This window comes from Papio anubis, chromosome 7 (genome assembly GCF_008728515.1).
Source record: "Papio anubis isolate 15944 chromosome 7, Panubis1.0, whole genome shotgun sequence".
In the NCBI taxonomy this organism is placed as follows: domain Eukaryota; kingdom Metazoa; phylum Chordata; class Mammalia; order Primates; family Cercopithecidae; genus Papio; species Papio anubis.
The window spans coordinates 86917933-86933152 of NC_044982.1; the positions used below are offsets into that span (position 1 = coordinate 86917933).

Consider the following 15220-nt stretch of genomic DNA (forward strand, 5'->3'; position numbering starts at 1 on the left):
AGGTGATGCCTTGCCCTGCTTCAGCTCTTGCCGGTTGGGCTGCACCCGCTGACCATCACTGACTGTCTGACATACCCCAGTAAGATGAACCTGGTACCTCAGTTGAAAATGCAGAAATCACCCATCTTCTGTGTTGCTCATGCTGGGAGCCGTAGGCTGGAGCTGTTCCTATTCAGTCATCTTGGGCGCCCCCTCAAAAATACTTTTTCATAAGGCAATAACACTAGAAGTTAAAAGGAAAGGAATTGGGAAACACAGGGCCCTTTCAATCGAAAATTTTTCAACTTGCTCTTAAGTAACACAAGGATGATAGTGGAAATACAAAAATGAGACATAAATATTCTGAATAGTGATAATAAAACAGTGCATACCAGAATACAAACTGTTTCCAAGTTACAATGGTTCAACCATTTTTCAGTATTATGATGATGGAAAGTGATATGCATTCACTAGAAACCATGCTCCAGGATGGGTGCAGTGGCTCATGCCTGTAATCCCAGCACTTTGGTAGGCGAAGGCAGGCAGATAACAAGGTCAAGAGATCAAGACCAACCTGGCCAACATGGTGAAACACCATCTCTCCTAAAAATACAAAAATTAGCTGGGCATTGTGGTGCGTATCTATAATCCCAGCTACTCAGGAAGCTGCAGCAGGAGAATCACTTGAACCAGGGAGTTGGAGTCGAAGGTGTTGCAGTGAGCCAATATCACACCACTGTCTCCAGCCTGGCAACAGAGAGAGACTCCATCTCAAAAAAAGAGAAAGAAACCCTACTCCAAATTTTGAATTTTGTGAATGCTGTCTCACAATGTTGTGCAACAGTGGTGAGCTGCAGCTTCCAATCAGTCAAATGATAATAAAGGTAGATAATCCATCTTGATATCTTCCTGAAGAACATAGTACTTACTAACCATCAACAAGCATCAATACTTTCTACCAGCTATTATCAACCCTCATCATTGGAAGAGAGAGAAACTGACTGTGTCAAAGTATTAGTCCCATCTTTCAGCAATTAACTTTAGCTCAATGTTTCAAAAATTCTTCAGGCCCTGTGTGATTTCAGCTATGTACATTAATGGTGAGTACCCATAAAACCATTCTGTTTCTTATTCTCAGTACCATATTTAATAAATATCAGTTGTTCAATACTTTATTATAAAATAGATTTTGTTAGGTTATTTTGATCAACTGAAGTCTAATCTAAATGTTCTGAGCATGTTCAAAGTAAGCCAGGCTAACCTATAATTTTAGGTGTAGTAAATGCATTTTTAACTTATGATATTTTCAGTTTACAGGGGTTTTATTGAGACATAACTTCATCATACATCAAGAAGCATCTGTATATGGGATATAGTTAAAGCAGTGATCAGAGGAAAATCTACAGCCTTAACACATTTATTAATAAAAGTGTAGGAATTAAATTAATTATCAACTCAAAACTGTAAAAAGTATCTAAAAGAGTAAGCAGAATGTACAAGAAAGAACCCAAACTAAATAAAAGTGAAAATTAATAAAATAAGAAGCCAAAAAACAGTAGATCAAATCAGTAAACCAAAAATCTTTTTCTTTAAACAAATCAACAAAGTAAATAAACAAGTAGTTCATTAATCATGAATAAAAAAAAAAGAGAAAGCACAGAAATGAATAAGGAATGGTGAGAGAAATAACTATTGATAATCAGCAAATACAAAATCATTAGAAACAACGTTGTTCACATCTATGAAAAACATCTAAAGTTAGAGGGAATGGGTAATTTTCTAGAAAAATACAATTCACCACAATTGACTTAAAAAAAAAAAAAGAAGTGCAGCACTTATGTGAACAATTTCCATAGAAAAATACAGTTGTCATGGAATTATAACACACACACACACACTAGGTTTAGATGTTTTCATGGAGAATTCCACCAAACCTTCAGAAATCAGATCGTCCAAAGGCAAATTAACAACCCTCAGCCATTTGAGGCAAAATATTACAATTGAGGCAAGATATACTGTACTGAAAGCTTGAGAAAAAAGCAGGAGAGAAAGTTTCTTTGGGAAATTTGAGTATTCAAAAGTGCTTACATATAATGAAAAATTTGGAAATCCATGAGCATGACCAAGGTGGGACAATGCTCAGAAAAGGCCTGAGAAGACACTAATAATTTACCTTTAGTAATTCCCAGGCTGTGGCAAGAAAAAATAAAGGCTAACAGAGATTTATATATGGCTTGGCTAAGTGTTGAAGGATCCCCAATGCAGAGTCAGTCAGCAAAGTCTGGGAGAGGTTTTTCATATTTTTTTTCTTTTTTGGCTCCTTGCAGTCAAGGAAATCTTTTTTAAATCACTAAATGCTAAATGAACACAAGCTAAAGGAACAGAGCCTTCAAACATCAAACATAAAAAAGAATACAGATATTACAAAAGCAGTTTACAAAAGTTACTAAACAAATATAAACTACATTCCACAGTGAGTAACAAAAATAACCTTGAAAAGGGGGAAAATTTGGTTTCCTGAAAAAACACATTATAATATCCAAAATGTCCAGTTTTCAACAAAAATTAAGAAGCATGCAAATAAACACAAAAGTATGGCCCATTTACAGAAGAAATAAATGAGACTATCCCTAAGCATAGATGTTGGAAATATTAGACAAAAACTTTATATAATTGTCTTAAATAAACTTAAAGAGCTAAAGAAACCCAAGAGAATGACAGATGAATAAATAAGAAATATTATTTTTTTAAAGGTACAAACAAATTCTGAGGCTGAAAAGTACAATCACTAAGTAAAAAGTTATTTTTTACTTAGGGTTCCAATAGAAGATTTGAGGAGATGGAAAAAAGAATCAGTGAACTTGATATATCAAATGAAATGATTCAGTTTGAAGAGCAAGAAAACAAAAGAATGACAACAAAAAAGAATAGAGCCTAAAGACCTATGTAACAACATCAAGAATGCCTACATACAGAATCCTGGTGAGGAATGAGGGGCAGGAAGACTATTTGAAGAAATATGTTTGAAAACTTCCCAAATTTCACTAAAGACAAATATATGCATTCAAAAAGCTCAGTGAACTTCATCAAGGAAATATACAAAGATATTCACACCAAGACACACTATGATTCAAATTGTCAAAAGGTAAAGCGAATGTTTGAAAGCAGCAAGAGAAAGGCAATTCATCATTTACAAGGGCTCCTCAATAAGTCTGACAGCAGATAGCTCATTGTAAACCATGGATGTCAGAAGAACTTAGGATGCATTTTAAAGTTCTGAAAGAAAAAAACACTGTCAACCAAAAATTCTATAACTTGGAATATTCCCTTCAAGTATTAAGGATAAATTACATATTCCCAAATTAAAAAAGAAAAAAGAAAGAAAGCTTTAAAAGTTCATGTTTGGCAAGCTGTACTTCAAGATACACTTTTAAAACAAGACACCTTCAGATACAAACTAAAAAACAATAGAAAGTAACTCAAAACCACATAAAGAAATAACTCCAGTAAAGGTAACCACATAGGTAAATATAAAAGCAAGTATCACATTTTTTGCAAGTCTTTTTTAATATTCTATATAATTTTTAAAACAAATGCATAAAATAATGACTATAAATCTGTTAATGGGACATGATGTATAAAGATGTGGTTTGTGAAATTAACAACATAATGAAATTCATAGGAAACTAAAAAATAATAGAGATTTTGTATACTATTGAAGTTGTTTCAATTTACACTAAGTTGGTCTAAATTAAGAATGTTAATTGTAAATCCCCATGGTAACCACTAAATTAATATCTTTTTAAAATACAGAAAAGGAAAACAGAGGGTAGACACAGTGATATGCTACAAAATAGCAACTAAACACAAAAGAAGGTGATAATTGAGGAAACTAGAAACAAGGGAGATATAAGACATACAGAAAACAAAAGCAAAATGGTAGGAGTAAGCCCCTCTGTATCAGTAATTACATTAAATACAAATGAATTAAACTCTCCAATCCAAAGAAAGAGATTGGCAGAACAGACTTTTTTTAAATGATCCAACTATATTGTTGGATCACTTTAGATCACAAGAAACTCACTTTAGATCAAAATACACAATGAGTTGAAACTGAAAGGATGCGAGAAAACATTCCATGTAAGTAATAACCAAAGGAGATCTGAGGTAAATATACTTATATCAGACAAAACGGACTTTAAGTCAAAAACTGTTACAAAATAGAAAGAACAGTATGTATTGATTTAAAAATTAAACAAGAAGATATAACAATTATAAATATATGTACACCAACCAACAGAGCTCCAAAATACATAACGCAACCACTGAGAGAATTAAAGGGAGACAATTCCACAAAAATTGTTGGGCATTTTAAAACCCAACTTTAAATAAAGGATAAAACATCTAGAGCAAATATCAAGGGTGGAAATAGAGGATTTGAACAAAAGTATAAGCAAAAACTATAGAGAACTCTTCTCTCAAAAACTGCAGAATACACATTCTTCTCAAGTAAACATGGAACATTCTCCAGCATATGTTAGGCTGTAAGATAGCTCAATAAACTTAAAAAGATTGAAATCATGCAAAGTATCTTCACTGACCACAATGGAAAGAAATAAGATATTAAGAATTAAGAAATTTTCTAGTTATTCTTGAATAAGATATTAAGAATTAAGAAATTAAACAACACAGTATTTACCAACCAATGAATCAAAGAACAAATCATGAGGGAAATTAGAAAATGTTTAGAGATGAATGAAAACAAAAAATATAACAAGATGGATGTGATATATCAAAAGCAGTGCTCAGAGTTGTAACACCTATATTTTAAAAAACAAACATGTGAACTCAATAACCAAATTTTACTCAATAAACCATAAAAGGAAGAGCAAACAAAATCCAGAGCTAGCAGAAGGAAGGAAATAAAGATTAGAGCAGAGATAAATGAAATTGAGAATTAAAAAATTCTACAGAGATCAACAAATCTAAAAGTTGTTTCTTCCAAAATAGCAACAAAATTAATACACTTTTACATAGACTAAGCAAAACATCTCTATTCAGCTGATATTTCACAAGGGAGCCAACATTATTCAATGGGGAATAATAGCTTTTTCAACAAAAAGTGCTGGGAATACTAAATATTCATATGCAAAAAAATGAAGCTGGACCCCTACCCCAGATTATATACAAAATCTAGATTGGATCAGTAATGTAAATATAAGAGTGAAAACCATACATACTTAGAAGAAAAACATGGAAATAAAACATTGCTGTGGATTGGCAATGAGTTTTTAGATAATACACCAAAAATACAAGCATGAAACAAAGAGATGTAGCCAAAATGTACCAGAATCTGAAAACAAAGAATTAGAGGGGAATCTGGTGAAAAAAATATGGGAGAATGGGACATTCCTCTATGAATGCTTTTGTGCATAATTGTACATTTTTAATTAAGTTAATCTTTTACACTTTCAAAGTGTGATATTAAGCAAACAAAGATAAGTTATTACAAGACTCTAAAACTGAATGCAATGAGAAACAAGTGAATCCAAATATATTTCAAATGAATGAATGACATAATCAAACTTAAGGGGAAAATAATAATCTGATGTTTTTTGACTGTTCTTTCTTTCATTTCAAATTGACTTTTGAACACGCTTTGACTACATACCATCGCTTGAAAAAATAAAATATCTGCCAAAAATTATTAAATCTTCTCGATAGGCTTTTTTCTGTTTATATTAGTATAAATATGAGAGTTCTGAAACAAATTATGTACATTGTAAGATTAAGCTAATGAGTAAATATTAATATATTTATATTGCTAGAACCTCAAATTCTCACTGTGAAAGGACAGAGATACAGATATGGAATAAGACAAGGAAAGAGCCAGGCACGGTGGCTCACACCTGTAATCCCAGCACTTTGGGAGGCTGAGGTGGGCGGATCATGAGGTCAGGAGATCGAGACCAACCTTGCTAACACAGTGAAACCCCATCTCTACTAAAAATACAAAAATTAGCCGGGCATGGTGGCAGGCACCTGTAGTCCCAGTTACTCAGGAGGCTGAGACAGGGGAATGGCGTGAACCCGGGAGGCGGAGCTTGCAGTGAGCTGGGTTCGCGCTACTGCACTCCAGCCTACTCCAGCCTGGGCAACAGGGCAAGACTCCATCTCAAAAAAAAAAAAAAAAAAGGGAAAGAAGAAACCCACTGAGTTACATTAGTATCAGTATTATCAATATAAATATGCAATGTGCTCTCTCACATGCTCTTTCCCTCTCTTAAATATATATATATGTAAAAAATGTGTGCATATTATATAATACATTATATGCATAGACACACATGTGTGTCTATTCATATACATATATAATATACATACATATTGAGGATTAACAGGTGCTAGTAGAAAATATTAGCTTTCTTTGTGTAGAAAGTAGTAGTAGGTGCTAGGATAAAAGTCATAATTAAACCATCCTGGTGAATGAACACACCATCAGGTATAATCTTACTAAAAATAGAATCAAGCACGTGTCCTAGTCAAACCTCTGGATTCAACTGTCATTTGGATAAAATCCAAAGGGTAGTGGAAATGTTGATCTTCACTGAGAGTCTAATCAGCAAAATTCAGAGCTTGGAAATCAAGTGACAAAAATCCCAAATTTTTCAACAAATGTATGGAAAAGAAAACTTTGGAAAGAAACCTGTATGTTAGAAGAGATTTTAAAAACATGACAAATGAAAAAAATGGGCAAGACTAAATCATAGTGTCTCGTAATACATACATGAAAGATAAAGCCGTGAAAATGCAAGGAAGTCTCCATTGTAACAGTCATGATTACAGTTACTTTTCAGGAGAAAGGCGGCTGCAATTGAGGAGAGTCACATACAGGACTTCAGGGCTGGCAAAGTTCTGTATCTTGACTTGTGTGATGATTACAGGGATGTTTACAAAAATCAAACTATAAGTATGTTTTGTGCCATGTTTTGTATTGTGTGTTTTGTTTTCAACTTAAAAATAAATAAAATCAAAATCAAGTTTTCATTATCAAGTAGCACAAAGTCTCCAATCTATAACCACCTTTGTCTGGAAACCTACATTTAACTACCATTGCCAGAGTCAATACTGACAACGCATTCATATTTTTAACACTGAAACACAATAAACAGGGAAAATTTTGCTCCTCTAAAACAGGGCATCTTCAGGCAGTCAGAACAACTCAGGAAGTTTCTGTCAGTTGCATAAAACTCCCCCGTGCAAAGAGTTACACAAAATGCTGCCATAGTAAAGGTAGTTAACTAACGACACTAATTGTGCTTGGGCAGTGACCAAGTGGAACTTCAGAGACCTGGCATTGCCAGCCAGAAATCACTTGTCACGGGAGTTGTCTCCTGGAATCCCTTTGGTTTTCCCAGGGTAACTTAGGGCAAAAGTGGTTAATGGGTCACTTGGGGGTGGCATCTTCATCAGTAAATTACACTTACTTTCTCCTACTAAGAATTTTATTTTTGGCCATGAAGCCCAAAGTCAGCTCTTAAATAACAAGGGAAGCAAATAATCATTGAATAAAAATAGCAAAAAGAAAAAGCTGTGCAAAGAAATTTATGCTTTTAAAATTCATTCTACATTATGAATTCTACATTAGAAATATAAACCATAGCCTCATCACAGGCACTTAAATACACTGAAGCTGCCAAAACAATCTCCTGTTTTGCCTATCTACTTATCAACTTCTTCACAGTAAACTGGGGGGAAAAAGGCAATGGAATGAATAAAATGAAAGCCACAAAAATCTAGCTGGGAGAAATATTTATGACACATCCATAAAAAATTTTAATTAATGCAAAGTATTAACACCAATGATTGCAATAATACAGATCTTACAAATGATAGTTTCAGTTTGAACAGACTATCCAAAAATTAATTTTCTATAGTAACAGTTTTTAAATAAAATATCAGTTCCTGAAATACATAAAATGGTCCATGAGAATACAATGAGTGAAAAAAAACAAATTCAGAGCAAACATAAATTAAGAAGTATCTAATATTCAAACATAGGCAAAGAGAGGGAGATTTCTGGATAATCACTTAAGCCCATGGTTAAAAATAAATGCAAATGTGTTAATGTTTACTGAATAATTTATCTGTGCCAAGCAGTGTATTAATGATTCATTTTTATTTTTCACTAAATTGTTCGTCTAAACTATAAAGTTGATGTAGCCTACAAGTGAATGCAGGAAATCTGACCTAGAACCTGCACTTCTTACCATTTTGCTCATATTTATTCCCTGTGCATTTTTGTAACATATATATGTATTTACAGAAAGAGAGAGAGGCAGAGATAGAAAGTATATAAAAATAATTTATGGAGTTTGATGTTATGTCAGGGTAATTACATGATTATATAATTAACAGAGGTTTCTTTTTAAATCAGCTATATCAAATAGAAAAAGAAATGTAGTGATCAAGAGACTCATTCTATCCATCTGTGATAGTTCCATCATGATACTGCATTCTCAAGTCATTGACCCAAAAATAAGGTTTAGCTCAACAAATGCTTACTGAGTGACACTGGGTGCTAAAGATGCGAAGATGAATGAGACATCATCTCTGCGGTCCAAAAGCTTACTATCTAGTGGGAGAGTTATATATGAAAGACAGTAATCTAATAAGAGCTAATAAGTGAAAACTAAGATAAATTAATAATACAAGATTACAGGGAAGGTTTCCAAAGTCAATTAGGCCTCAAATGAATCTTTGATTCATTATATTTAAATGAAAATATAATTTCATTATATTTAAATGAAATATAGTTTAGAGGAAAGTACACAAGGATTAACCAAATGAAGACATGTGAAAGTTTTTCAAACAAAAAGGAACAGCAGGAGCAAATGCAAGGAGGCCTAAAATAAAGAGATGTGTAAAGAGGTATAAGCAGCTTTGTACTACTTCCTGATAATTAGAAGAATATTGGGAGCAACAAGAGCTAGAGAAGAGAGTCATAATTGTGGAAAAATATTTATTAAATTATAAGAAATTTATAACATAAGGACTAGGAAGACCATGAAATGTTTTAATAAAGATGATGCTCTAAATTGACCACTCTAGCTGCATTGTGGGGAAAGAAATTTGAGAACAAGACTAGAAACAAAGAGAATAATTAGAAAAATGCAACTACAATGCAGATGAGTGATGATCAAGGTCTGAACTGAATAGTGGAAATAGAGATAAGGAGGCAAATTCAAGAAATGTGTGTGAAAGTAAAATTAACATGACCTGGTGTTTGATTGACTGTGTAAAGTGAAGGGAAAGGATGAATAATCAATGAATAATATTTATTCTACCAAATGCCTTCATGCTGCTCTGATGACAGGATAATATGTAAGCTTTCCTATATTTCAGAACCTATATGACATGAGAAAAAGTAAAAAGGGGATGGGGATAAGGAAGTATCCTGAATTGACTGAGAAATAAGAAGGTATTCCACAGATAATATAAAAAACATATATTTAGTGTTCAAGGAATAATAACAAAGTGAATACCTATGTATCTACCACACAGGATATGAAATAGAACATTGGCTGGCCATGGTGGCTCACATCTATAATCTCAGCACTTTGGGAGGCCGCGGTAAGAGGATCACTTAAGCCTGGGACACAGGTTGCAGTGAGCTAAGATCACACCATTGTACTCCAGCCTGGGCCACAGAGTGAGACCGTGTTTCCGAAAAATAAAAATAAAAAAACTAGATGTCTTGGAGGATTGGAAAAAAAATAGGACCTTACTAGTGCCTTACATGTCCATTGGGTGCTCCCTGCCAATTGTGTTCCCCTTTATTTCCTACTGGATATGACCACTATCCTTCCATTCCATTGTATTCATTTTTTAATAGACTTTAATGGATCTCAAATGATGCATTAGTTTTTTTCTTTGAAACTTATATAAATGAAATTATTTTGTAGTTCTTTCACCTTTATCAGAAGGTACTTTCACCTTGATTCGAAAATAAGTTTGCATATTACAACCTTGTTGATGAATGTTGCTGTAGTTCATCCATTCGTCTTGCTAAATGATATTCTACTACATGAATATGTCGGACTTCATTCATCAAATCTATTGTTGATGAACACTTGAAACTTTTCCAGTTTTTAACCATTACAAACAATGCTGCTATGAACATCCTTTTGTATATCACCTGGTTCATATGTGCAAGATATCCTCAGGAGTATATATTTAAAAGTAAAGTTATTGAGTTATTCAACATTACCATGAAATGCTATAGTATTTTTTAAAATAATCCTACAAATTTACACTTCTACCATGAACAGATAAGCATTACCATTGCTCTTCATCCTTAGGCATGATATTTGTCTTTTGTTCTGGGGCCTTTGTTTTGTTTTGCTTTGTTTTTTGCTTAGAAGTTCTTTGGCTATTTGGGATATTTTTTTGGCTCCATATGAACTTCAGGATTTTTTTTAATTTTGTGAAAAATAATGTTGGTAATTTGATGGGAATTGCATTAACTCTATAGATTGCTTTGGGTGATATGGTCATTTTAGCTATTGATTTTTTTAATCCATGAGCACGGGATGTTTTTTCCATTTATTTATGTCATCTGTAATTTCTTTCATTAGTGTTTTATAGTTCTCCTTGTAGAGATCTTTCATTTATGTAGTTACGTATTCCTAGGTATTTTTCATGGCTATTGTAAATTCAGTTGAGTTCTTAATTTTGTTCTCAACAAATTAATCTCAACAAACATTCAAACAGCTTGAATGTTTTTGGTGTATAGAAATACAACTGATTTTGGTGGCTTGATTTTTTATCCCGAGACTTTACTGAAGTCACTTATCAAGTCTGGGAGTCCTCTGCAAGACTTTAGGGTTTTCTAGGCATACAATCATGTCATCAGTGAATGATAATTTGACTTCTTTTTTTCTAATTCGTATACTTTTTATTTCTTTCTCCTACCTGATAGTTCTGGCTAGCACTTCCAGCACTGTGTTGAATAGGAATGATGAAAGTGAACATCCTTGCTTTTCTCCAGTTTCTAGAAGCAACGTTTCCAACTTTTGCCCATCCAGGATGATATTGCCTGTGGCTTTGTCATAGAGGACTCATTTTTTGAGGTATATTCCATCTATACCTATATTGTTGAGGGTTTTTATCATAAACAGATGTTGGATTTTATCAAATGCTTATTCTGCATCTAATGAGTTGATCATAGGGTTTTTGTTCTCAGTTCTGTTTATGTGGTGAATCATGCTTATTGATTTGTGTATTTTAAACCATTCAAGCATCCCAGGAATAAAGCCCACTCGATCATGATGAATTATCTTTTTGATGTGCTGTTGGCTTCAGTTTGCTAGAATTTCGTTGAGTATTTTTACATCTGTGTTCATCAGGGATAAGGATTTGTAGGAAAAGAACTGAGAAAGAAAATAGAACAGGCCGGGTGCGGTGGCTCACGCCTGTAATCCCAGCACTTTGGGAGGCCAAGGCGGGTGGATCACGAGGTCAGGAGATCGAGACCATCCTGGCTAACATGGTGAAACCCCGTCTCTACTAAAAAAATACAAAAAAAAATAGCCGGGCGAGGTGGCGGGCGCCTGTAGTCCTAGCTACTCAGGAGGCTGAGGCAGGAGAATGGCGTGAACCTGGGAGGCAGAGCTTGCAGTGAGCAGAGATTGTGCCACTGTACTCCAGCCTGGGCTACAGAGCAAGACTCCATCTCAAAAAACAACAACAAAAAAAGAAAATAGAACAGATCAATGAAACTAAGAATTTGTTCTTTGAAAAGATAAACAAAACTGACAAACCATTAGCTAGACTAGAAAAACGAGAGAATACTCAAAGCAATAAAATCAGAAATGGAAGAGGAAATATTGCAACTAATACCACAGAAATACAAAGGACCACAAGAGGCCACTATAAACAATTACAAGCCAACAAATTGGATAACCTAGAAAAAGTAGATAAATTTCTAGAAAAATACTACTTACCTAGAGAAAATCAAGAAGAAAGATAAAATCTGAACAGAACAATACTGAGTATGGAGAGTACATCAATAATAAAACATCTCCCATCAAAGAACATCCCAGGACCAGGAAATTTCATTGCTGAATTCTAACATTTTAAAAAATAATAATACCAATCCTTCTGAAGTTCTTCCAAAAACTTGAAGGAGAAGGAATATTTCCAAACTCATTTTACAAGATCAGCATTATTTTTTTTTAAGGTAGACAAGGACACTATAAGAAAAGTATGGGCCAACCAACATCCCTGATGAACACAGATGCAAAAGTCCTCAAAATGTACTAGTAAACAGAATTTAACAATGCATTAGGAGAACATTTACCATGATAAAGTGGATTCATCCTCCAGATGTTTCAACATACACGAATCAAATGTGATAAACCACATTACCAGAATAAAGGATAAAAAACATAGTTATCTCTATATATGCAGAAAAAGCATTTGACAAAATTCAAAATCCTCTCATGACAAACCCTCTCAAATTGGGCATAAAAGCCATGTACCTTAACACAAAACAGGACATATATAACAAGCTCACAGCTCACATCATACCCCACAATGAAAAAGTGAAGCTTTTCCTCTAAGATCAAGAACAAGACAAGGATATTTATTCTCGCCACTTCTATCCAACTTATTTCCGGAAGTCCTAGCCGAGCAATTAAGCCAAATAAAGAAATAAAAGATATTCAAATTGAAAAGGAAGCAATAAAATCGTCTCTGTTTGATAACATATTATATATAGGAAACCCTAAAAACTCCACCAAAAAGCTATTAGAAATGATAAATGAATTCAATAAAATTGCGGAATTCAAAATCAATGTACAAAACTCAGTAGTTTCTTTATACTGACAACAAACTATATGACAAAAATAAATCAATCTCATTCATGATAGCATAAAATAAAACAGTATTGTTTGTGTAGGAGCACATTTAGGATTGTATTTAGGAGTACATTTAACCAAGGAGGTGACAGATCTATATACTGAACACTATAAAACATTGATGAAAAAATGGTAGATGACACAAATACATGGAGAGATATTTTACGTCCATGGGTAGGAAGAATTAATATTCTTAAAATGTCCTTACTGCCCAAAGTGATTTATAGGTTTAATGCAATATTTCTCAAAATTCCAATGTCATTCTTCACAGAAATAGAAAAAACAATTTGAAAATTTATATGGAACCACAAAAGACCCTGAATAGCTAAAGGACTCTTGAGCAATAAGAACAAAGCTGAAGGCCTCACAATCTGACTTCAAAATGTATTTCAGGAAAGGAACAAAAGAAGGAAGAAGAGGGTAGAGGAGAAGTGCAGCAAGGGTGGAGGGAGGTGCCCATGCTGTGTCAGAGGAACAGGAGGAGTATGGAGAGGAGAAACTTCCTGGGTGGCATGGAGCTCTTGCTCCTCTAGGCACTGCCCAGCCCCCTGAACCCCCACAGGATAAGGAAGCCTGTGTGTGCACCAACAATCAAAGCTACATTTGTGACACAACAGGACACTGCTGTGAGCAGTCTCAGTGTCATAACTACTACTATGAACATTGGTGGTTCTGGCTGGTGTGGACCATCACCATCATCCTGAGCTGCTGCTGCATCTGCCACCACAGCCAAGCACAGCCCTCAAGTCCAGCAGTAGCAACATGAAATCAACCTGACTGCCTATCCAGAAGCCCACAATTACTCAGTACTACCATTTTATTTCACCAAACTATTTATTACCTTCTTATGAGGAAATGGTGAACTAATCTCCACCTCCTCCCCTCCCATACAGTGCCTTCCAGCTACAGGAGCAGCAGCAGCAGCTGCCTTCACAATGTGGCACTGCAGGTGACACTGTGGGTGACACTTGGAAGAGCAACCACTAGTCTGGGGCCAGCAGAAGCAGCACAAGACCCCAAGCATCACTGACCCTGACCCCTCTGACCTACCAGCTGACTGAGAAACAGCCAGCCACCAAAGCCCCAGGAGTAGAACCCAGTGGCTCTGTGGCCAGCCTGGGAAGCTGAACCCAGGGGCGTTCCTGGATAAGGATTCAGAATGTGAGGAGGAGCTGCTGAGAGATGACAGCTCTGAGCATGGCAGCACACCTTCAGACAGCAAAGACAAGACACCCGGGAGACATCACCACTTCACAGAGGACTCAGGCATCGAAATGTGTGGGTACAGCCAGGGGCAACCTCACAATGACCTCAGAGTTCAGCACATTCATAGATGATGCTCTGGATGGGCCTCTGGACTTCTGTGACAGCTGCCGTCTGCAGTCTCCTAGAGATGAGGTGTAAGTCCTCTACCACGTCTGAGGAGCAGGCTTGAGAGCCTGGGCATCCCCATCTGACATGGCCACCTGTGTGCTGCTGGTGAACACAAATCAATGAGCAGGACTCTCCAAACTCCCAGAGCAGCAGTTCCTCCAGGTAGAGCAAGTCCTGTTAGCTCCCAAGAACTTGGCAAAGCAACCAGGATAGGGGAAAACCATGAGAAAATAATTAAATGACTTTCACAGAAAATAATACAGACACTTTGTTTTCCCCCCTCCCACTTAAGTCCTCTCCTGCATTTTCCTACATCTCCAGGTACAGTTCAAAAAGAGAAGTCCACTAAGGCTCAGAGTTTGTCATCTGTGGCTGCCAGTGTCTGCAGAGCCAGAATTAGGCTAATCCTGTGGGAGGATGAGAGCTGATGGGCAGTTGTGTGGTAGATTCGTAGGGAGCATGCTGATCTCTCGAATTCTGGGTGAAAAGATCTATGCACCTGGTACATCAGGACAAACTAAAGCATCCTTGAAAGGTCCCTTCCCAGCAGGCTCTGGCTGGCTGCAGACTGGTTCAGATGTGGATTATACTGCCTTCTCTTTGGTTTTTCTTCTAAAAACAAATAACAAAAGACAGCTGGAAACAAGAACTTTGCCAGTTGGCAGGTTTGGCTGTGTCCCCACCCAAATCTCATCTCAAATTGTAATTCCCATAATGCCCAAGTGTCAAGGGTGGGACCCAGTGGAGGTGATTGGATCATGGGGGCAGTTTTCCCCATGCTGTTCTCATGATAGTGAGTACTCACAAGATCTTACTGTTTTATAAGTGTTTGACAGTTCCTCCTACACACACACACACACACACATGCTTTTTCACCTGCCACCATGTAAGACATACCTGCTTCCCCTTCAACCATGATTGTAAGTTTCCTGAGGGCTCCCACCACA

The 15220-nt window shown here is 35.7% G+C and overlaps 1 pseudogene; it reads left to right on the plus strand.

Annotated features, from left to right (window-relative positions):
* Positions 1-13259: 13259 nt before the first annotated feature.
* LOC101019172 lies at positions 13260-15006 on the plus strand (annotated as a pseudogene).
* Positions 15007-15220: the final 214 nt, after the last annotated feature.